We start from the raw sequence: 23,379 nt of genomic DNA, 5'->3' as shown, positions 1-23,379 counted from the left end.
GCTCACTGTAACCTCTGCCTTCCGGGTTCAAATGATCCTCCCACCTCAGCCTCCCAACTAGCTGGGATTACAGGCACATACTACCATGACCAGCTAATTTTTATATTTTTAGTAGAGATGGGGTTTCTCCATGTTGGCCAGGCTGGTCTCAAACCCCTGACCTCAAGTGATCCACCTGCCTCGGCCTCCCAAACTGTTGGGATTACAGGCGTGAGCCAACATGCCTGGCCTCAAATCTGATCATTTTTGTTGTTCCTGCTGACTCATTCACTGTAGCTCAGTTTTTTGAGTGTTTTATGACTTTTCATTTTGGACTTCTGAATAATTTTATTTGTGAGGCATATTTGAGTCCTAAGTAAGGTATATTTTTCTCCTGAGGAGATTTATGTTGCTCTGGCAGGTTCCTGGAGGCACTACTAACCCAAGAACAATTTAAATTCCATACTGCACAGATAGTATGAATTCAAGTCTCACTCCCATACACGGGCCAGTTTGTGGTTATGAATTCTCAAGGAAAGTTTTTATTTAAGTTTCATTATAAAAAATGTTAGACACAGAAGTAGACGATAATATAATGAACCTTCATGTGCTCATCGTCAGCTTAAACAGTTAACTCCCAGCCAACACTCTTTCACCTGTATCCCTTACTGGTATCCCTGCCTCTGCATTAGTTTTAAAGCAAGGACATTTCATTGGTAAATACATTTGTAAATACCTATCTCTAATATATTTTTAAATATTTTAAAATTCCTAATACCATCATTCCACTTTAAAAACATTAGTAATAGTCCCAATACTATCAAGTAATCAGTCAAACTTCCAACTGTCTCATAAATGTCACACAAGACTTTCTTTGCTTTGCTGTGCTTTTTTTTTTTTCCTTTGCAATTTATTTGTTGAAGAAACCAGCTTGCTTGTTGAAGAAACCAGAGCGAAACATAGTCTGGATTTTTCTGACTGTATCCCATGGTGGTACTAATATGCTGCCCTGTCCTCTGTAATTCTTATAAATTATTATATAGCTCTAGAAGCCAGATGTTTGTATAGGAAAGGGATGGTATATGGTTAACGTAGTGTTAGTAAATGGTATCAAATAGCTTTTTAAAAAAATATCATCATGCTTTGGGAGGCCAAGGTGGGCAGATCACAAGGTCAGGAGATCGAGACTATCCTGGCTAACATGGTGAAACCCTGTCTCTACTAAAAACACACAAAAAAATTAGCCGGGCGTGGTGGCGGGCGCCTGTAGTTTCAGCTACTCAGAGGCTGAGGCAGGAGAATGGCATGAACCCGGGAGGCGGAGCTTGCAGTGAGCCAAGATGGCGCCACTGCACCCCAGCCTGGGCAAGAGAGCGAGACTCTGTCTCCAAAAAAACAAAAAACAAACAAACAAACAAAAAACTTTATTGGTATTCAGATTGTCTCATCATTGGCTGAAGAGAGTCTTCTCATGTATGTTCTTTGGTTCTTTTGATGTGATCCTGGTCCCAGTCTTTTATGACTTCCTTGTTACGTGGTGTAACCAGAAGTTCTAGATTTACCTTGTACAGTTCCTGTTCTAGACCTGTATCAGTGATTTCTCCAAATAGCCCTGCTTCCTGTTAGTGAGAATTGGTATTCCAAGACCACAATTTGGGCACTAGGGTTACACACTGCTACTAGGTCACCGTTTATAGGATTTTTCAATTGAATGGGTTAGGAGGTGTCTTTTGTCTAAGATAAAATATATCAATAATTCATATCACAACTTATAATTCAAGACTAAGTTAATCGAGAGAATGGGAAGATAAGTCAAAGACTGGGAGAAAACACAAAGACATATCTGATAAAGGAGTGTTATCCAAAATATACAAAGAATTATTAAAACTCAGCAATAAAAATGAACAACCTGATTAAAAACGGTCAAAAGACCTGAACAGACACCTCACTGAAGAAGATACACAGATGGCAAATAAGGATATGAAAAGATACTCAACATCATACGTCATTAGGGAATTACAAATTAAAAAAAAAAAAAAAACAATGAGATGCCACTACACACCTATTAGATGCCCAAAATGCAGAACACTGACAACACCTAATACCGGTAATGATGTGGAGAAACAGGAATGCTCATTCATTGCTGGTGGGAATGCAAAACCGTATGGCCAGTTTGCAAGACAAGTTTGGCAGTTTCTCACAAAACTAAACTTACTCTTACCATTCAATCCAGCAATTGCACTCCTTGACATTTGGTCAAATGAAGTGAAAACTTGTATTCCCACAAAAACTCACATATGGTGTTTGTAGCAGCTTTATTCGTAATTACTAAAACTTGGAAGCAACTAAGATGGCCTTCAATAGGTGAATGGATAAACTAGAGTACATCCAGGCAATGGAATATTATTCATGCTAAAATGAGCTATCAAGCCATGAAAAGATGTGAAAAAACCCTAAAATACACACTACCAAGTGAAAGAAGCCAACATGAAAAGGCCATGTGATTCCAACTACCTAACATCTGGAAAAGAAAAATCTATGGAGACAGTAAAAAGACCAGTGGCTGCCAGAAGACAGGGAGATGGAGGGATGACTAGGTGGAGCAGAGAAGACTGAGAGCACTGCAGGATTCTATGATGGATACATGCCATCCCACATTTGTCCAAACCCATGGAATGTGCAACATCAAGAGTGAACCCTAATGCAAATCAACTTTGAGTAATAACGGTGTGTCAATGTAAGTTCCTCAGTTATAACAAATAGACCTTTCTGGTGTGGGATGTGACACTGGGGGAGGCTAGCAAATATGAGAACTCTATACTTTCTACGTCATTTTACTGTGATCCTAAAACTGCCAATTAAAAAAAAAAAAGTCTTAGGCCAGGCGCAGTGGCTCACACCTGTAATCCCAGCAATTTAGGAGGCTGAGGAGGGTGGATCATTTAAGGTCAGGAGTTCACAACCAGCTTGGCCAACATGGTGAAACCCCATCTCTACAAAAAACACAAAAATTCGCTGGGTGTGGTGGCGTGTGCCTGTAATTCCAGCTACTTAGGAGGCTGAGGCAGGAGAATCGCTTGAACCCAGGAGGCGGAGGTCACAGTGAGCCAAGATCGCACCAATGCACTCCAGTCTGGGTGACAAAGTGAGACTCCACCTCAAAAAAAAAAAAAAAAAAAAGAAAAGAAAAAAGAAGTCGATAAAAAAATCAAGTTAATAGGGTTTTATTTAACCTCTTTTATTTTCTATTTCTACCTCCTTTCACCCAAGTTGGGAATCTGGATCTCAAAACACTGGAAATGATAAAGTACCACATAATTACTCATTTGCTTTTTCTGACAATATACACTTACACAACAATCTCAAAACAGCACTAACAAGATCACCAGTATGTTCCACATGAGTACAAAAATTTAGGTTTACTTGTTTCTCATTTTCCATTAAAAAAAACTATAAACCGGCCGGGCGCAGTGGCTCAAGCCTGTAATCCCAGCACTTTGGGAGGCCGAGACGGGCGGATCACGAGGTCAGGAGATTGAGATCTCCCTGTCCCTGGCTAACACTGTGAAACCCCGTCTCTACTAAAAAAAATACAAAAAACTAGCCAGGCGAGGTGGCAGGCACCTGTAGTCCCAGCTACTCGGGAGGCTGAGGCAGGAGAATGGCGTAAACCCGGGAGGCGGAGCTTGCAGTGAGCTGAGATCCGGCCACTGCACTCCAGCCCGGGCAAAAGAGCAAGACTCCGTCTCAAAAAAAAAAAAAAAAAAAACTATAAACCATATTTAAAGCAGTCTAGCTTCTATCCCTATCCCCTCTACCCTATTTCCTTCCTCCTTCTCTCATAATTTTTAAGCTTTTATGATTTAATATTCCATTAAAAAATATAAATTGGCTGGGCACAGTGGCTCACACATGTAATCCCAGCACTTCGGGAGGCCAAGGTGGGTGGATCACCCGAGGTCAGGAGTTCGAGACCAGCCTGACCAACATGGTGAAACCCTGTCTTTACTACAACACACACACACATACACACACACAAAATTAGCTGGGCATAGTGGCAGGCGCCTATAATCCCAGCTACTTGGGAGGCTGAGGCAGGAGAATTGCTGGAATCTGGGAGGAAGAGGTTGCAGTAAGCTGAGATTGCACCCTGCACTCCAGCCTGGGCAACACTGCGAGATTCCATCTCAAAAACAACAACAGCAACAAAGAAAACAAATAAATTGCAGATACTGAGATCAAAATACATAGAAGCTCTTGCATTCATAGTAAGTGGAAGAACAGAGCACAAAGACCACTGGGTCTGTAGTTAAGAAAGCCTGGTGTCCAGTTACCGCTTCACCACCTATTAGCTGGCCTTGAGGAACTACCTAATTTTTCAGAGGTTCAGTTCCTTTTCTGTATGATGTGAAAAATATAAATATCCACCTTATAAGGTCGCTGTGAGGATCAGATGAGATATGAAAGCCTTTTAAAGGTACAAGTATATATGAATGCATCCTTGGAGTGAAGGTTTCTGAAGACTAGCCATAAATAATTTCGTTTATTAAAAGTTTCTTTCACTCTTAAGTACAAGCTAAGCAGGAATAATTTTTAAAACATTTCTTTATTAACAAAGGACCCTCGAGAAATAGGAGAGAAAAGCTGAACTCAGAGTTCCCAGTATCTCCCAGGAGGACCAAGAGGTCCTGAAAAGTACTATGTCTGGTCCTTGGTCTGGGTCACCAAAGACTACATCTGTGGCTGTAACCGAGACGGAGGCCAACAGCAGCTTCTGTGATCAGGTCCCTGCCTACATCTCCAGCTCCTCTCCTAATTCCCTGCCTCCCTCTCAGTCTCCAGCCTCACCAGCATTCCCAGGTCCCCCAAGGCTTCAAGCTCATTCCTCCCTCAGGACCTTCACACATAGCTAGCCCCTTTGTTTTGAAGGCTCTGGATCCCAATGATCACCCGGCCAATGCCTACTTTTCCTTCAAATCTTTGCTTAAATGTTACTTTGTCAGAAAGGCTTTTCTGTCCTCTCAGACTAAGCCAGCCCCCGCAAGTTAATCACTCTTACAGCTCCCTGTATTTTTCCTAAAATGTACTTATCAGGGTTTGGAATTACACATATAATTGTGTTTCTCCCACTAGAAAATGGTCAGTTTAGCATGTGTGTCTGTTATTTCTTTATTCTCAGTTCCTAGTACCATGCCTGGTATTACTCTGGCACTCAGTATTTGTTGAATGAATAACTGAATTAATGAAAAGCTTAACATATCATGTATAAAACTGTTGAATTAGATCTTGAACACTGGGAAAGAGGGAAGGATCAAGTTGTTACATATTGAAAAAAAATTCTACATTCCAGAGTCTTCCCATAAGGGGGCAATATTCCATTCTCCTCTAACTTGATTCATAATTTAAATATACAATCATTCTAATGATATATTTCCATTTTTTATCTATAATGAGTTTTTATGATCAAAATATCCAGAAACACATTACTTACACCAAACACAAAACTAAGCTTTTCACTAGTGATGCAGTATAAGCTGAGGATATGTAATAAAGTGAAATTTTCCAAACAAAACACCATGCCCTCCCAAAAATGCCAGGAAGAAGACTTGTGTCTGTGAGAGGGGAGCCTACAGGGACAGGGGACCTGGAGATAAAAAAAGACTTAAGAAACATATCAAACAAATGCTATAATGATAACCTTTAAACACTGCCTCGTTTTTACGTAGCTGGAAATATGAAAAGCCTATTAGCATCTCTCTTCACTGGACATTATGAACAAAGTATGGCAGAGAGAGTACACACAATTTTAAAGGGGAGTTAAGGCTTCATTTTATTTCTACCTAAAGCCTTTGTTTTCCTTTTTCTCTAACAAACGAAAACACTCCATATTTCATAAATTAAGAAAAAATTGAATTCCTATCCATTCAAATTCAAGGTGAAAGAAGACATTTTTTGAACTCTACAGATACTCTGATAAGCATCTATTAAAAAGTCTCTCATCCATGTTCGAGCACCCAAAATGTGCCTCCATATATTCTTTCCTGCTGAAAAGAATGAGAGCTCCCTGAAGAAATGACTGAGAGTTGACACAGAAGATGCATGAGATGAACCTAAACGTATCATCATACCAAAAAGGAAGGACACTATAAAGTCTTCAGAAACCAACTTGAAGGGGCTCTTCCCACTAGTCAAGGATGGGATCATTTGAGCATCAATAAAAAATAATCATTGCAATGGATTCACATCTATGAAATATGATGAAATCCGTGAGTTCATAATGAAACACATATATTTTAAGACCTTACTGGTCTCTTTTGGAGGATACTAGGGAATCAATTTATTATTACGAAAACTGGTAAATAAGAGAAAGAATCAATCATTTAATCTGCCTTTCCTAAATGGAATATATCTCAGATTAACCACAGAGTGGATAAGAGACTATTTCTGGCTAAGCACGGTGGCTCATGCCTGTAATCCCAGCACTCTGGGAGGCTGAGGCAGGAGAATTGCTTGAGCCCAGGAGCTCGAGACCAGACTAGACAACATGGCAAGACCCTGTCTCTACAAAGAAATTAAAAATTAGCCAGGCGTGGTGGTGTGCACCTGTGGTACCAGCTACTAGAGGGGCTGAGGTGGGAGGATCACTTGAGCCCGGGAGGTTTAGGCTGCCTTGAGCCATGTTTGTACCACTGCACTGCAGACTGGACAACAGAACAAGACCCTGTCTCAACAACAACAACAACAAAAATAGTTTGTCTAGCTAATAAACGAAGACAAGTGATTTAGAATATTACCATTTTGTAAACCCTAATAAATTAACATATCTCAGTATTGCTCTTCAATAGCTGTTAACATCATAATAAGACGAGACGAAACAACTGGTTATTATGTGCCTCTTGATGGAAGTAAACACCACCACCTATAAAATATTCTTGCCAAACAAAAACAACGTGAATTAGATCAAGCCTCCTCTGGATATAACTACAAGTTTACATAAAATTCAAGGTAAAGGAACACTCTCCCTTGTACTCTGAACAGACACAATTAGCAAAATCGAGAATGTAAGAAACTACAGGACAACCAACCAGGTTTCTTTATAAGATAAATCGAGGGGAAGAAGAGTGAGGGAAGCTACAGATAAAGAAACTTAGGAAACATTAACCGGATACTATGTTGTTCCCTTTTTTGGATCCTAATGCAAATAAACAAAATTTAACAACTAAAACAAATTTTTAAAGACTCTGAATTTTTTGTAATATTAAGGAATTACATTTTTAGATGTGATAATTGTACAAGGCTTAAGTGTTTTTTTAAAAAAGTCCTTGCCTTTTAGAGAGACACACTAGGATATTTATGAATGAAACATGTATGTGTGAGGGCTGCAGTCATCTGCAGGTTTGTCTGGGGCTGGAAGATCTTCTTCCAAAACAAAGCACTCACATGGCAGCTGTTAGCTGGAGTTCCTCTCCATGCAAGCCTTTCCGCAGGCTTCTTAAATGTCCTCACAACACAGTAGTCTGGCTTCCCTCAGAGCAAGTACTCTACAAAAGGAAGGCAGAAGTTGCAATGACCTAACAATGGAAATCACAAACCATCATTGCCACGATATTCCAATGGTTACACAGGTTATCCCTATTCAGCAGGACAGAGGACTACACAAAGGCATGAATACCAGGAGGCAAGGACCACTGGGCCATCTTGGAGGCTGGCTAGCACACCAAGGCACTTAGAATTAACATACATGCACCAAACTCCTGGGCATGATTTTCAAAACCCTTCATCATCTGACTCCTACTGCGCTCTAACCTCATTTCATCCCACCCTTTCTCAGCCCAATAAGCTCCAGCCTTCCTAGCTTCCTTTCTTTTCCTCAAAGGCGAGGGATTTGTACCTACTTCAGAGCCTTTATATTAGCTGCTTCCTCAGACTGGATTAATTCTCTCCACTTACCATTTTATCCAGATCTGAGCATAAATATCACTCCTCAGGCCACCAAGTCTAAAAGACCACCTATCCTCGTTCTGTCCCAGAACTCAATTTTTTTTTTTTTTTTTGCCATCTGACATTTGAGCACATTTGGCTCAGGGTTAAACTCTCTGGCACAATGAGTCACTATGGTTAACATACCTTTAATCTTCAAAGGCATAACCTAGCCCAACACCCTGGCCTTGCAGCTGTGGAAACTGCTCAGCTCCAAGGACCTTTTCCTTCATTCCGCCTCACCCACACTCTACCACTGTCACATCAAACTCAGCTCACCTTGTACTACCAAATTCAATTCACGGTGTCAATATTTCAGCTCACTGGCTCAAGCATCCCATGCAAACAACTTTTTTTTTTTTTTTTTTTTGAGACGGAGTCTTGCTCTGTCGCCCAGGCTGGAGTGCAGTGGCTGGATCTCAGCTCACTGCAAGCTCCGCCTCCCGGGTTCACACCATTCTCCTGCCTCAGCCTCCCGAGTAGCTGGGACTACAGGTGCCCGCCACCTCGCCCGGCTAGTTTTTTTGTATTTTTTTAGTAGAGACGGGGTTTCACCGTGTTAGCCAGGATGGTCTCGATCTCCTGACCTCGTGATCCGCCCGTCTCAGCCTCCCAAAGTGCTGGGATTACAGGCTTGAGCCACCGTGCCCGGCCTGCAAACAACTTTTCAACTGCCATGGGTCCTTCTATCCCTTGACCCCATTTTCCCTCTCCTGACTTAATTTTTCTCTTTAGCTTAGATTACATAGTTAATCATTATAATCACTTACTTGCAAGAACCTTCAACTCGCTTCCAACGTCTCCTTCTCTCCAACTCCACAATCCCAGAACTCAAGCAACTGCCTTCTCCATGCCAAGAATACTGATGAAAAAGCATTTAACTTGGCAGGTTTACCATAAATTAAAGGTCAGGCAAATGGGCACTCAATTTAAACTGGCAGTCTAACTGGATCTCTTTAGCAGTCTGGCTTTCCTATTCTCCCCTCTCCAAGAAGGCTATTTCTTACTTATTTTCCCCTCCTCCCCAACCCTTCCCTGCCTTTTAAGCTAATGTTAATGACTCTTCATTGAGAACCAAAATACCATAATACAACGATCTGCTATCTCATGACCAGTTGTATAAACCTACCTGAATCTGCATCAATTTTCCCTTCTTTCCCCTATTTCAACAGAAGTGGCCCTCCCCCTTTTTAAGAATACTTATGCTCCTGACCCCATCCCCTCTCTCTTACTCATAAACTCCAATCTTGCAATTCTCCCTTTTTTCCTCCACCAACCTTCACTCACTGCTTCCTGGATCGCCCCTACGTGCATACATGCTCTAGTATGTCCCCTCTTAAAAAGACAAACAAAAATTATTCTTGACTCTGTATCACTCTTCAGCTACTACTCCATTTTTCTGCTCCCTTCACAGCCAAACTTCGTCAAAGAGTTAAAAATCTGCTCTTTCTCATACTTTCTCACCTCCTGTGAAAGCCCTGTTAAAACCATTCCAACGTGACTTCTGCCCCTATCACCAGCAATATCCACGCTGCCAATCCAATGAACAGTTCTTGTGACCCTTTCAGCAGCACTAAATTCAGCTAATTATTCCCTCTTTTTTGAAATGATCTCTTCTTTTGATTTCATTCAACCAATAATTGCTGAACACTGTCCTGGCCAGTCACTGTTCTGGGATTGGTGAGGGATACAGTAGCTTCTAGGGCACCTCACTCTCCTGGCTTTCCTTCTATGTCTCTGACTCCTCTTCTCTCCTTCACCCTCCTCTGATTCTACCCTTAAATGCTAACAGTAATTCAGAACTTAATATCAAACCCCCTTTACTTTCTCCTTAAATGATATTCTCCATTCTCATGTTTTTTATTATTGTCTTTATAATGAAAACATTCATATTTGTATCTGTAGTTGGGAACTTTCCTTGGAACTCCAGTTCTCCTGTATTCAATTACTTAACTTGAGATTCCCACTTGGGTGCCCCAAGGCATCTCAGACTTAATATACTCAAATTTTAACTCTTGACTTTCCCTAAAAACATTCCATCTACTTGAGTAAATCTCAGTAAATAACACAATATACAAATTTCAAGCCAAAATTCTGGATTTCTATGCCTTCCTCCACTCCCACTTCTAATCCACCAGCAAGTCCTACAGAGTCTGTTTCCAAAATACATCTCAAATGTTTTCATCGTTCTCCATTTCTCTGACTATTATCATCTCTTCCCTAAACTACGGTAATAGCTTCCCAACTGGTCTCTCTGTTCCCACCCTTGTCTTGGCCTCCAATCTTCTGGATACATACCTTTAACCCCTGCTTTAAGTCTTCAACAGCATCATACTGTAACAGGAATCAAACCTGAACCTGTTCTTTTGATCTTCAAGCTCTTAAGCAACATGGACTCTATTTACCTGCTCTCCAACATCATCTATCCATCCTTCCTCACTCTAATACAGCCCCAGTGACCTTTCCGTTTCTTGACTATGCTAAGACTTGCTCTCCTATGGCTTGGTACATGCTATTCCCTCTGTCAGAAACACCCTCTCCTCTGGCTGGCTCCGTCTCAATTTCCAGTCTCAACTTAAATGTGAACTCCCAGATCTTTCCTGACCACTGTATCTGTAATAGTTCTCCCTGAAAGTTTCTAACACAGTTTTTATTCATTTTCTTTATAGCACATAACATTTTATAATTGCTTATTAATTCATTTACTTTAACACTCACTTTGAAAATTTACAAACATACACAAAAGTAAAACAAACAGAAGAATGAGTCCAAAAATTCTAGGATTTTTATTTTCAACTACTTCCCCTGCTCTACTATAAGCTCCAATGAATAGAGACGACATCTTTTTCTCTCATTATATATACACCCAGGGCCTTGCACTGAGCCCAGCTTACGATAAAAACTTAGTATTTTGTTGTTGTTGCTTTGAATGAGAAGCCAAGTTAAAGATGACTTTAAAGAGAATAATGGCACCACTGAGAAAAGTGACACAGGAAGGAGAGTTCTGAGGACAGTTGTTAATTTATTCATCAGTCTACTGGCAGCTAGGCTCTTGGCTAAGTATTGGGTTTCGGAGATAAACAAGAGAAAGTCTTATGCAAAGTCTTGAGGAGAAAGATACAATAATAGGAAGTATGTATTGAGGGCCACCTGTGTCCTGGATAGAGAGCTAAGCATTTCAGAGATATTGTCTCATTTAGTTCACAAGAACCCTATAAAGTAGGAACTATTATTATCCCCATTTTGTACCTAAGGAAACTGAGGCTTAGAAATATTATATAATTGGTTGCAGGTGACAAAGCTGGAAAGTGGTAAAGCCAGGTTGAGCACTTAGGTTATTTAATTCCAAAGCCATGCCGCTAAACAACACTGAACTTCCAGATACATATTATGGTATAGAGCATTATGAAAAACGTTTCAGCAGAGACATGAACAAGGTACAATGGAAGCAAGCAGGGAACTCTGATGTGGAGAAAGGGCAGGACGGCTCTTCCAGAGGTGATCCCTCAGCAGTCTGAAAATTTAAGCAGGAAACTGCTAGGCAATGAAGTCCAAGGAAAAAGTATGTGCAAAAAAAAAAAAAAAAAAAAAAAAAGCACGCAGACACTTAAAGGAACGTCGTGTACACTGGACACATTGAAGAATTACAGTTTTATTTTTTAAAACTGAGTGTAATGAATAACACCAAGCTAGGGCTTAGGCTATGAGACAAAAGATGAAGTACTATGAGAAAGTTATACATGGGATGGGTGAGGTGGCTCATGCCTGTAATCCCAGCACTTCTGGAGGCTGAGGCAGGTGGATCACTTGAGGTCAGGAGTTCAAGACCAGCCAGACCAACATGGTGAAATCCCCCCTCTACTAAAAATGCAAAAATTAGCCAGTGTGGTGGGACACGCATGTAATCCCAGCTGCTTGGGAAGCTGAGGCGGGAGAATCGCTTGAACCCGGGAGGCGGAGGTTGCAGTGAGTTGAGATCGCGCCACTGCACTCCAGCCTGGGTGTCACAGCGAGACTCTGTCTCAAAAAAAAAAAAGTAAGTTATGCACAAAAGAGAAAGAGAGAGAGAAAGAGAGAGAAAGTAAGTAAGTTAGTTATACATGAAGCACTCTGAAGGCACAGAGGAAGGTTCTTTGCAGCCTAGCAGGAATGTGAGAAGACTTCACAAAAGAGATGTGCCTGAGCTAGATCCTGAAGGGCAAATTAACTGCATTAGGATAAGAGGGCAGGAAAGGGAATGACTTGCACAAAGCCATGGACATCTGATAAAGCAAGGAACACTTGGGGAACTGTGAGGATTTGAGGTTGGATATGGACAGATTTGGGAAGAGTGGGTTACAGGTGAGTGGCAAGAGATAAGACTGGCAGCTGAGGTGCAGATGTAATCTTCAATGTCACTGTATCTTATCATAAGAAATCTGGATTTAATGCTGTGTTTAAATAGTAAAGTGACATAACAAGATTAGATAACTGCTCAACAAAAGTGTTTCAAAGCCACAGTTACTAAAACAGCATGGTCCTCATACAGGAATCTATAATCAAACAATGCAAAAATAAGCCTGTGTGTACTATACATTGAAATTTGATGTATAATAAAGGTGGCATTTCAAATCAGTGGAGAAAGGATAAATCATGCAATAAATGCCCTAGGGACAACTGGCTATCCATTTAAATATATATATATATTGGCTGGGCTTGGTGGTTCATGCCTGTAATCCCAGTACTTTGGGAGGCTGAGGTGGGAGGATCATTTAAGGTCAGGAGTCAGGAGTTCAAGACTGGCTTGGGCAATATAGTGAGCCCCATGTCTCTACAAAAAAAAAAATTAGCCAGGTGTGGTAGTGCATGCCTGTAGTTTCAGCTACTTGGGAGGCTGAGGTGGGAGGATCACCTGAGTCCAGGTGTTGGAAGTTTCGGTGAGCTATGATTGTGCCACTGTACTCTAGCCTGGGTGACACAGCGAGACCTTGTCTCAAAAACAAAACCCCAAAAATAAAGTTAGACCTGCTTCTTCATATCATAAAAAAAAATCTACTTAGATTTGGGATTAAATAGAAATAATAAAATAACTATTTTTAAAACAAAATAATATTTTTATGGAGTAGAATATAAATTTTATAGGAATTTCTCAGTTAAAGCAGGAGACTTCAGGGAAATTTTATTCTGGTGGCAGACTAATGTGGGCTTGCTTACCAACATTCAGGTGATTACATTCACCCTGCTGGTCTAAAGAAGTGGTCCCCACATCTTGCTGATTATCAAGGCCACCTAGAGAGCTCTGTAACACCCACCCGCCCACCAGAGGCAATCCTAGAGCTTCTAGGCTGAGGGAGAGATCTTCCTTTAATGAAGGCTTTCATTTACAAAGTAGATATTGCTTGGGCACAGTGGCTCATGCCTGTAATCCCAGCACTTTGGGAGGCCAATGCAGGCAGATCACTTGAGTTTAGGAGTTTGACACCAGCCTGGGCAACACGGTGAAACCCTGTTTCTTTTTCTGTTTTGAGGCAGAGTTTCACTCGTCGCCCAGGCTGGAGTGCAATGGTGTGATCTTGGCTCACCGCAACCTCCGTCTCCCGAGTTCAAGCGATTCTCCTGCTCAGCCTCCCAGGTAGCTGAGATTACAGGCACCCACCACCATACCCAGCTAATTTTTGTATTTTTGGTAGAGACAGGGTTTCACCATGTTGGGCAGGCTGGTCTCAAACTCCTGACTTCAGGTGATCCACCCGCCTCAGCCTCCCAAAGTGCTGGGATTACAGGCATGAGCCACCGCACCCGTCCGAGAAACACTGCTTCTACTAAAAATACAGAAATTAGCCAGGCGTGGTGGTGCACAACTGTAATCCCAGCTATTCGGGAGGCTGAGGCACAGGAATCACTTGAACCTGGGAGGTGGAGGTTGCAGTGAGCTGAGATCATGCCACTGCATTCCAGCCTGGACGACTGAGTGAGATCCTATCTCAAAAAAACAAACAAACAAATAAATAAATAATAAAAGTAGATATTGCTTCAATAGTAACAGTAATTAATTGGTGATTAATCATAAATAATTTTCTTTTGAGACAGGGTCTCATTCCATCTCCTGGTTGCAGTGCAACGGGACAATCAGGGCTCACTGCAACTTTGACTTCCTGGACTCAAGTGATACTCTTGCCTCAGCCTCCCAAGTAGCTGGGACTATAGGTACGTGCCACCACAGCTGGCTACTTTTTAAATTTTTTGTAGAGACAGGCTCTCTCCCTATGTTGCCTATGTTGCCCAGGCTGGTTTTGAACTCCTGGCCTCAAGCAATCTTCCCACCTAGACCTCCCAAAGCGCTGGTATTTTAGGTGTGAACCACTACAACCAGGAAGTAATTTTTGTTAAGAAACTGAGAAAGTGCTTTAACGAAAAGTCTGCCGGTAGTACAGTAGCATGGATGCTTCGCGAAAGCAGTTTCCAGTACTATATCTAAACTTTACCTTTAGCTTGTCAATGTGTATCTTTAAAGCCTTAAAAAATATCCACATACTCTGTGACCTAGCAATTCTTACAGAAATTTAGCTAATAAAATAACTATAGGTGTGTGCATACACAGATGTACAAATATATTCATTACAATGTTGTTGACACTAATCAAAAACTGAAAATAAGCTACAACCAGTATGAGAAATTATTAAGTACCTGCGTGCTGAAAAACAGTGCAGCCATTAAAAATGAAGTCTACTTATTTACATAGAAAGTCACACCACACACTGAGTGGATAAAGCTGATCTCAATGCAGTATGTATCCACTGTCATGAAAAAATCTCTCTAAGTGTGTGTATACACACAAACACACACAAAAGACCACCACTAAAATGTTAACAGTGGTTATCTCAGCATAGGAAGATTACAGTGATCATGAGCAATGTGTATGTTTTGAATTTGTCTATAATAAATATTTATTACTTTCGTAATAAAGGGTTTTTAAAAAATATCTGTATTCAAGTGCCATCAAACAGAGTAAAAACAATGAAAAACTGCTTGTAGCCCAGCAAATGCAAAATACTGAATCACAGTACGTGTGATTCAGAAATAAAAATTTCAGTGGTTACTATAAGAAAAGATGCGCAAGGTAAATGTCAGCAGTGGGAATCGAATGAGATCTCAACTTCTGCTTCAGGCCACGATGAGGCAGCTAGTACCAGACTTGCCCCCCCATTATAAACAACTAGAAAATTCAACAAAATATATGCAACAATGACTTCGGGCACTGAAGAACAGTTAGCACTGTGATCTCTGAGAGAAAGGAACCAAAGAGGTGAGTCCTTGAAGGCTATGGCTTTCTGCTTGTGGGCACTTTGCAGACCACGGCATGGGAGAGAGAACCTATGCAGACTACCGTGAGCGAAATAATCAGAGGAGCCCGAGTTCAGGGTTCGTGAGGGTTGAGGAAGCTGGGATTTGCAAGGCAGGATACCGTATAGGAAGAAGCTACACACATCTTTTTTCTTTTCTCTTCTTCAAGAGATAGGGTCTTGGTACTTTGCTCAGGCTAGTCTCAAATTCCTGGCCTGAAGCGATCCTCCGAACTCATTCCTTGGAGTAGCTGGGACTAGAGGTGCACACCCCCACACCCAGTTAAGAATTGCTGGGTCACAGGGTATGTGGATATTTTTTAAGGCTTTAAAGATACACATTGTCAAGCTAAAGGTAAAGGTTAGATACTGTAGTGGAAAGTTTTTTTTATGAAGCATCCATACTACAGTACTACTGGAAGACTTTTCATTAAAGCATTTTCTCAGTCTCTTAATAAAAATTATTTGTGTTTGGCTGGTTGTGGTGGCTCACAACTAAAATACCAGCACTTTGAGAGGCTTAGGTGGGAAGATTGCTTGAGGCCAAGAGTTCAAGACTAGCCTGGGCAAAGGGAGAGAGGCTGTCTCTACAAAAGAAACAAACAATACAAGATAGGGATCTTTAACAACAGGAAAGCATCTTTAAGATTCCAAAAGATAGAAACTGTCTATCTAAAATTTGATATCCAGCAAAAAAAAGCCTTCAAAAATGAAGGAGAAATAAAGAGATTTTTCAAGAACAAAAGCTGAGACAATTAATTGCTACCAGGTCTCTACTAGAAGAAATGTATGGCCCACTGCATGACCACGGCTCACTGCAGCCTCAACCTCCTCAGGCTCAAAAGATCTATCTCAGCCTCCTGAGTAGCTGGAAGTACAGATGTGTGCTGCCATGTCTGGCTAATTTTTGTACTTTTTGTTGAGATGGGTTTTTGCCATGTTGCCCAAGCTGGTCTTGAACTTGGGCTCAAGCTATCCTCCCACCTTGGCCTCCAAAGTGCTGGGATTACAGGCATGAGCCATCGTGCACAGCCTGGGAGAAATCTTTAGCACAAGAAACGGTGAAGCTTTTCAGGCTAAATAAAATAATACAGATAGGAACTCAGATCTAAGCAAAAGAATAAAGGGCACTGGAAATGGCAAATATGTGGGTAAATGGAAAATACTTTTCTTTTTCAGACTTTTCATCATTAAAAGCAAAATTGGTAATAGTGAATTGTGGGGCATTTAACATGTGGAAGTAAAATGTATGACAATAGTCCAAAGATAGAATGGGAAAATGAAAGTGCACTTTTTGAAGTTTGTACGCTATAAATGAAGTGACATATTATTTTAGGACAGACTGCATAAGTTAAAGATGCATATTTTAAGCCATAGAGCAACTGTTGTAAAAGTAAAACAAAGGTTTATAGCTAACAAAGGAGATGGAATAGTAACCAAAAAAGTAACCAAAAAGCAGCCAGGAAAAGAGGAAAGAATAAACAGAAAACAGATGGGATAAATAAAAAACAAACAGAAAAATGATACACTTAAACCCAACCATATTGAAAATGACATAAATGTAAGTGGTCTAAACACTTCAGTTAAGAAACAAAGATGGTAAGATTGGACTTTAAAAATCCAACTATCTACTATCTAAAATAAATTCGTTAAAAACATAAAGACACGAATAAAAGTAAAAGGAACCAAAAAGATACACAAATACACAAATAAGCTGGAGTGACCATATTAACATCACACAATACAGGCTTCAGGATAAGGAACATTACCAGGAATAAGGATGCATTCTATAATTACAAAGGGCTAAATTCATCGAGAAGACATAAATATCCTAAATGTGTATATACACCTAGTTACAGAGGCTCAAAATGCATGAAGCAAAAATGAACAGAACTGAACGGGGAAATAGACAAAGCCACAATTATAGCTGGAAATTTCAACACTCCTCAGAAACTACATTATAGCAATGTAGAAAGAAAATCAGTAAGAGTATATATATACATATGAACAGAACCAACAACCAACTTGGCTAAATTGACATTAATAGCACACTATACCCAAGAATAGCAGAATATACATTTTTTTCAGGTACACAGAGAACTACTCATGAAGAAGACCATACAAGTCATGACAAATCTCAAAGGACTGAAATCGCATGTGTTTTATGGTAACAGTATTTTTCTTTGAGACAGGGTCTCGCTCTGTTGCCTACACTGGAGTGCAGTGGTACAACCACGGCTCACTGCAGCCTCGACCTTCCAGGCTCAAGCGATCCTCCCACCTGAGCCTCCCAAGTAGCTGGGACTACAGGCACACGCCACTATGCCCGGCTAATTTGCTTCATTTTTTAATAGAAATAGTCTCACTGTGTTTCCCAAGCTGGTCTTGAACTCCTGGGCTCAAGCAGTCCTCCCACCTCAGCCTCCCAAAAGTGCTGAGATTACAGTCGTGAGCCACCATGCCTGGCCCACCATCTTGAAATGTACTAATTTCATACACTCTAAAGAAAGTTTTTCCATATCTATATCCTTTATTTACTCTTAAATTATTAGCTTGAACTACCATTTTCTTTCTCTTTTTTTTTGTTGAGACAGAACGACTTTCACTCTATCACACAGGTTGGAGTGCAGTGGTGTGACCTTGGCTCACTGCAGTCTCTGCCACGCAGGTTCAAGCAATTCTCGTGCCTCAGCCTCCTGAGTAGCTGGGACTATAGGCACAGGCCACCACATCCGGCATTTTTTCTTTTTTTTTTTTTTTTGAGATGGAGTTTCACTCTTACTGCTCTAGGCTGGAGTGCAATGGCACAATCTCCACTCACTGCAACCTCCACCTCCCAGGTTCAAGCGATTCTCCTGCCTCAGCCTGCAGAGTAGCTGGGACTACAGGCACATGCACCATGCCCAACTAATTTTTTGTTTTGTTTTGTTTTTTGTTTTTAGTAGAGATGGGGTTTCGCTTTGTCGGCCAAGTTGGTCTCAAACTCCTGACATCAGGTGATCCGCCCACCTCGGCCTCCCAAAGTGCTGGGATTATAGGCATGCGCCACCACACCCAGCCCTGGCTGCTAATTTATGTATTTTTAGTAGAGATGAGGCTTCACCATGTTACCCAGGCTGGTCTCGAACTCCTGGTCTTAAATGATCCACCTGCCTCAGCCTCTCAACATGCTGGGATTACAGGTGTGAGCCACTGTGCCTGCCCATATTAGTACCACTTAATGGTTTATTTCTACTAAGTTGATTTTATAGTTAAGTTTCCCTTCATTGACCAGCATTTTTTCCTTCATTTAATGACTAGTGGCTCTTCGTAATGTCATAGTTCCCAGCACTCCCAAAACCCCAATAAAAGACACCACTAGGTTCTTGTACTCTACCAGCCAAAGCCTCGCCATAAGGTCCTGAAAAGTCTCTAACCCACCCCCAATAGTTTCCAGCCATATGAGAGACGCTGCCGTTTAATGCAGAGTACTGAATCCTAAAAGGCTGCACAGGACTTGCTGCCCCTAAAGGAAGACAAAGAGTTCTTGACCTTCACTTAACAGAAAAAGTGTTCTACACTGCACTCTGCAAAAACAAGGACTCAGACTCTCAGCTGGGCAACAGGTACCTGAGGATCCCAATGACCATTTCTGCTGTTCCCACATATACGGTTCTAAGTACAAGGACTGAAGAAGAAAAAAAAAAACCAAGGCCCTATGTACGTGTAGGGTTTGGGGCAGTGGGGGATGGGAGTGTAGGGGTGACTGCCTGTTAGGGACTTGGCCAAACAACTTGCAACTTAATGTCCTTAAGTAGAATACGTGTCAGCCGGTAGTTATTACGTGTGCCCTCATTTGAAAGGATATATCTTAGAGCCTCGTTATGACCAAGCAAAAGTGATTTCTGATCTTTTGTTCTAGCTTATGTCCCAGTGATCTATACCTCCACTGTGAAGCCAGCTCTCTCTTTTTTTTTTTTTTTTTTTTTTTTTTTGAGACAGAGTCTCTCTGTTGCTCAGGCTGGAGTGCAGTAGCACTATCTTGGCTCACCGCAACCTCCGCCTCCCAGGTTCGAGTGATTCTCCTGCCTCAGCCTCCTGAGTACCTGGGATTTCAGGCGCGCGCACCACCATGCCCAGCTAATTTCTGTATTTTTAGTGAAGCCGGGGTTTCCCCGTGTTGGCCAGGCTGGTCTCAAACTCCTGACCTCAGGTGATCCACCATCCTGGGCCTCCCAAAGTGATGGGATTACAGGCGTGAGCAACCTTGCCAGGTCGAAGACAGTTCTTGACTAAGTTCGCGCTCAGTAAAAGTTCGCTGAACTGAACAATAAAACAATGTGGATTCCATATTAAGACAAAAGTTTACACGTTCCCAAAAAGGACATTCATGTTTAAATGCATCATGATCTTCTTTATTATGGATTTAAAAACATAGATAATGTCAACAACATCCTTGGGAGTAATTAGTAGGATGACAGCTGCATCCCACTGCCCATGTGCTTACCTTGAGAACTGACTTGGTGAACCAGCCAACATCCCATTTCTTAAGTAAGTCCTCCGTTAGGGAAACCTCACTCTGAAATATATTATATGCTGTTTTTGACTCCTAAAAATTATTTTTCATTAAATAAATAATTTATATTTCTATCTCTGTGTGTGCATAATACTCAGATACTTTCAACCTGTCACAATTAATACTAAAAAAAAAATGTATCTTGTAATCCCAGTGCTTTGAGAGGCAGAGGCTGGAAGATCGCTTGAGTCCAGGCATTCAAGATCAGTCTGGGCAACACAGTGAGACCCTGTCTCTACAAAAAGATTTTAAAAAATCAGTCAGGCGTAGTGGTGTATGCCTGTAGTCTCAGCTTTCCGAAAGGCTGAGGTGGGAAGACTGAGCCTAGGTGTTTGGGGTTACAGTGAGCTATGATTGCACCACTGTACTCCAGCATGGGCGATGGAGCAAGATCCTGTCTCTAAAAAAAAAAAAAAAAAAAAAAAAAAGGTATTTCATTAACAGTTCAAAACCATGCAATCTGAACAAATCGCTCTAGAAATAAAAGCTATAATTGCCAGCTAACACAGAAAAGGCCATCTCCATAATTTAACACACAATGAACACAAAATCAATCCAAGTGGGGTTACAATGCCTAATCAGAATTCCCCAAACTGTCTCCTGGAATGTCTGAACTAAAGAAAAAAAATTATTTTAAAAGGGTCCAAATCTTGTGGTCAGAAGCTGGAGGGGTGAGGGGTGCAGCAGGGCAGAAGAAAGCTTCTGCTTTTCCCTTATACTTCTGTACCATTCAGACTTTGGTGTTATCATAAGTATATATTCCTTTATGGTAACACTAAAGTCCAAATGGTACACAAGTATAAGTTACTTTTTAGGCTTCCACATTTGCTGGTAATAGGAAAAGTCAGTCTGGAGAAAGCATGTCGCGCCTTCTGAAACATTTCTACTTGACACAGGATATTACATGAAGTACTGTACATTTTAAATCTCTTTTACTTAGTATTTATTACCAGGAGGTATCTCCGAAAGGAGAGTGGAGAAGAGGGGAACTATGAGATCCTTCACATAAAACCAGCGAGGAGTAGGAAGTATCTAGTGGAGATGTCAGGGGACAGTGGCAACTGCCTAAGGTATCGAGCTTTGTGAAGAGGTGTCCTAATTTCTATTAACTGGCCTATAGAGAAGGAACAGATTTAATCTTACATCCTGCAGCAGAAAAAAAAAGGAAAGTGGGTTCCATTTTCGGAGAGTAACGTTTAGAGCTAAGAAAGTAAATACAGTCTACAATCCCTTACCCACAATTCCAAAATCCAAAAACTTCTGAAAACCAAAACTTTTTTGGAATTCATTGGTGGCAAAACCTGATGGGAATTTAATTGGTGGCAAGGTCTGACCTGAACTGACATGAGACTATTTATAGTCTACCCACTTTAGACTTTAGTCATAGCTTTGGCTGCTGAAATACTGATGTATTTGACTCTGAAGTGCCGCCTCTGACCCTGCAGGGGCATTGTATAACATATGGTAAGTGCATCTTATTCGTTTTCAAAAAAAAAATCTGAACTATAAAATATATCTGGCCCTTAAGAGTTTCTGATAAGGAATTGTGAACCTAAAAATGGGTTTTTATTAAAATGATCCTGTCAACCTCCCTGAAATATATCATTTTTTTCTAAAAATACCTGTAAATTAATTTGAACTAATCCTTTTCCTCAAACTTATCACCATTAAAATATTCTACTTTGAATATCTATGAAGATATAACTGTATTATTAGTCACAATATTTTATTCCACTTCAACATATTTTAAGTCTTATTTTAACTTCTTTCTGGAGGCAACACTGAAATCAGCCTTTAGCAGATGGTATCAGAGTGGAGTGAAGACAAAGTTAAAAAAGCAGACCTCTGTCAGTGAGCTTCACCCTTTCTTTTTATGCCTAAAGAAAAAGAGCAGGAGATTTTCTAATATATCAAAGAAGAACATTAATTTTAAAAGTTAACAAACCCCAATGTAAGTCATTAAAAGAATCGAATCAAATAAAAAGTCTCAAAATCCAAGAAGTTACTAAATCACAAATAAAAGTCAAGAAACAGAACATCTACAAGAAATGAAAATTATATACTTTAAGCCCAGTTACTTATCGATTTTATTATACGAACAAATGACAAAGGCAGACAGAACAAGCAAAACTCAAATGTCTCTCTTAGAGAAAAAAAAACTATAAAGCCAGATTAAAGCAAGAACTAAGACATAAAACTAAAACCTGTAATTAATTACAATGACGGGTATTTCAGAAGATACGAAAAAATAGGCACAGAATGAACCCTTTAATAAACATAAATACAACACTTGTACCTACATAAAACAAAATTAGTTAACATTTTTTTCTTTTAATATACACCAATCCTCCCAACTCCCCACCTCCTACAACACAATTAACATGCCAGAAACACATGAGCCAAATAGGAATCTCATTTCACAACTGGTAGAAGTGAAAATCTCTTTTAATAAATGTGTGGTGTAGAAAAGAACCCCTAATTATTTCTGTCTAAAAGAAGCTCTCGGCCGAGTGCAGTGGCTCACACCTATAATCCCCACACTTTTGGAAGGCTGAGGTGGGCGGACCACCTGAGGTTGGGAGTTCAAGACCAACCAGCCTGACCAACATGGAAAAACCCCTACTAAAAATACAAAATTAGCCAGGCATGGTGGCACATGCCTGTAATCCCAGATACTCCGGAGGCTAAAGCTGGAGAATCGCTTGAACCCAGGAAGTGGAGGTTGCAGTGAGCCGAGATTGTGCCATAGCACTCCAGGTGGGGCAATAAGAGTGAAACTCTGTCTCAAAAAAAAAAAAAAAAACTCTTACAAAGTTACATTCAAAGAAACTAAAGACTGAAAAATAACACAAAATATTCCTTAAAACAACTTTTAGGCCAGGTGCAATAGTTCACACCTGTAATCCCAGCACTTTGGGAGGGTGAGGTAGGAGAATCCCTTGAGCCCAGGAGTTTGAGATCAGCCTGGACAATATAGGGAGACCCATCTCCACAAAAAAAACTTTTTTTTTTTTTTTTTTTTTTGAGACGGAGTCTCGCTCTGCCGCCGGGGCTGGAGTACAGTGGCCGGATCTCAGCTCACTGCAAGCTCCGCCTCCCGGGTTCCCGCCATTCTCCTGCCTCAGCCTCCAGAGTAGCTGGGACTACAGGCGCCCGCCACCTCGCCCGGCTAGTTTTTTGTATTTTTTGGTAGAGACGGGGTTTCACCATGTTAGCCAGGATGGTCTCGATCTCCTGTCCTCGTGATCCGCCCGTCTCGGCCTCCCAAAGTGCTGGGATTACAGGCTTGAGCCACCGCGCCCGGCCAAAAAAAACTTTTTTAAATCAGTTGATATGGTAGTGTGCACCTGTGATCCCAACCACTCAGGAGGCTGAGGTGCAAGGTTTCCTTGAGCCCAGGAATTTGAGGCTGCATGCAGTGGGGCATGATTGTACCTGCACTACAGCCTGGGTGAGAGAGCAAGATTCTGTCTCAAAAACAAAACACAAAAAACTTTCGTAGTAAATTTGTGGCTAGGTCCTGGAAACAAAGGATAATGCTAC

The 23,379-nt window shown here is 40.9% G+C and overlaps 1 protein-coding gene across 4 annotated transcripts in view; it reads right to left on the bottom strand.

Moving 5' to 3' along the window:
* The window catches only part of TNRC6B (trinucleotide repeat containing adaptor 6B), a 289,062-nt gene that overhangs the window by 244,250 nt on the left and 21,433 nt on the right, over window positions 1-23,379 (bottom strand). Inside the window, exon 2 of one of the 4 annotated variants that reach the window (XM_026448456.1) lies at window positions 7,420-7,520. The exons of the other annotated variants lie outside the window; for them this stretch is intronic. The gene's annotated coding sequence lies outside the window, so the exon portion shown is untranslated. The remainder of the gene's footprint in view (window positions 1-7,419; window positions 7,521-23,379) is intronic. 4 annotated transcript variants of the gene reach the window in all.

This window comes from Piliocolobus tephrosceles, chromosome 19, assembly GCF_002776525.5.
Source record: "Piliocolobus tephrosceles isolate RC106 chromosome 19, ASM277652v3, whole genome shotgun sequence".
NCBI classification, from domain to species: domain Eukaryota; kingdom Metazoa; phylum Chordata; class Mammalia; order Primates; family Cercopithecidae; genus Piliocolobus; species Piliocolobus tephrosceles.
This window is presented reverse-complemented; position numbering and strand designations above follow the sequence as displayed.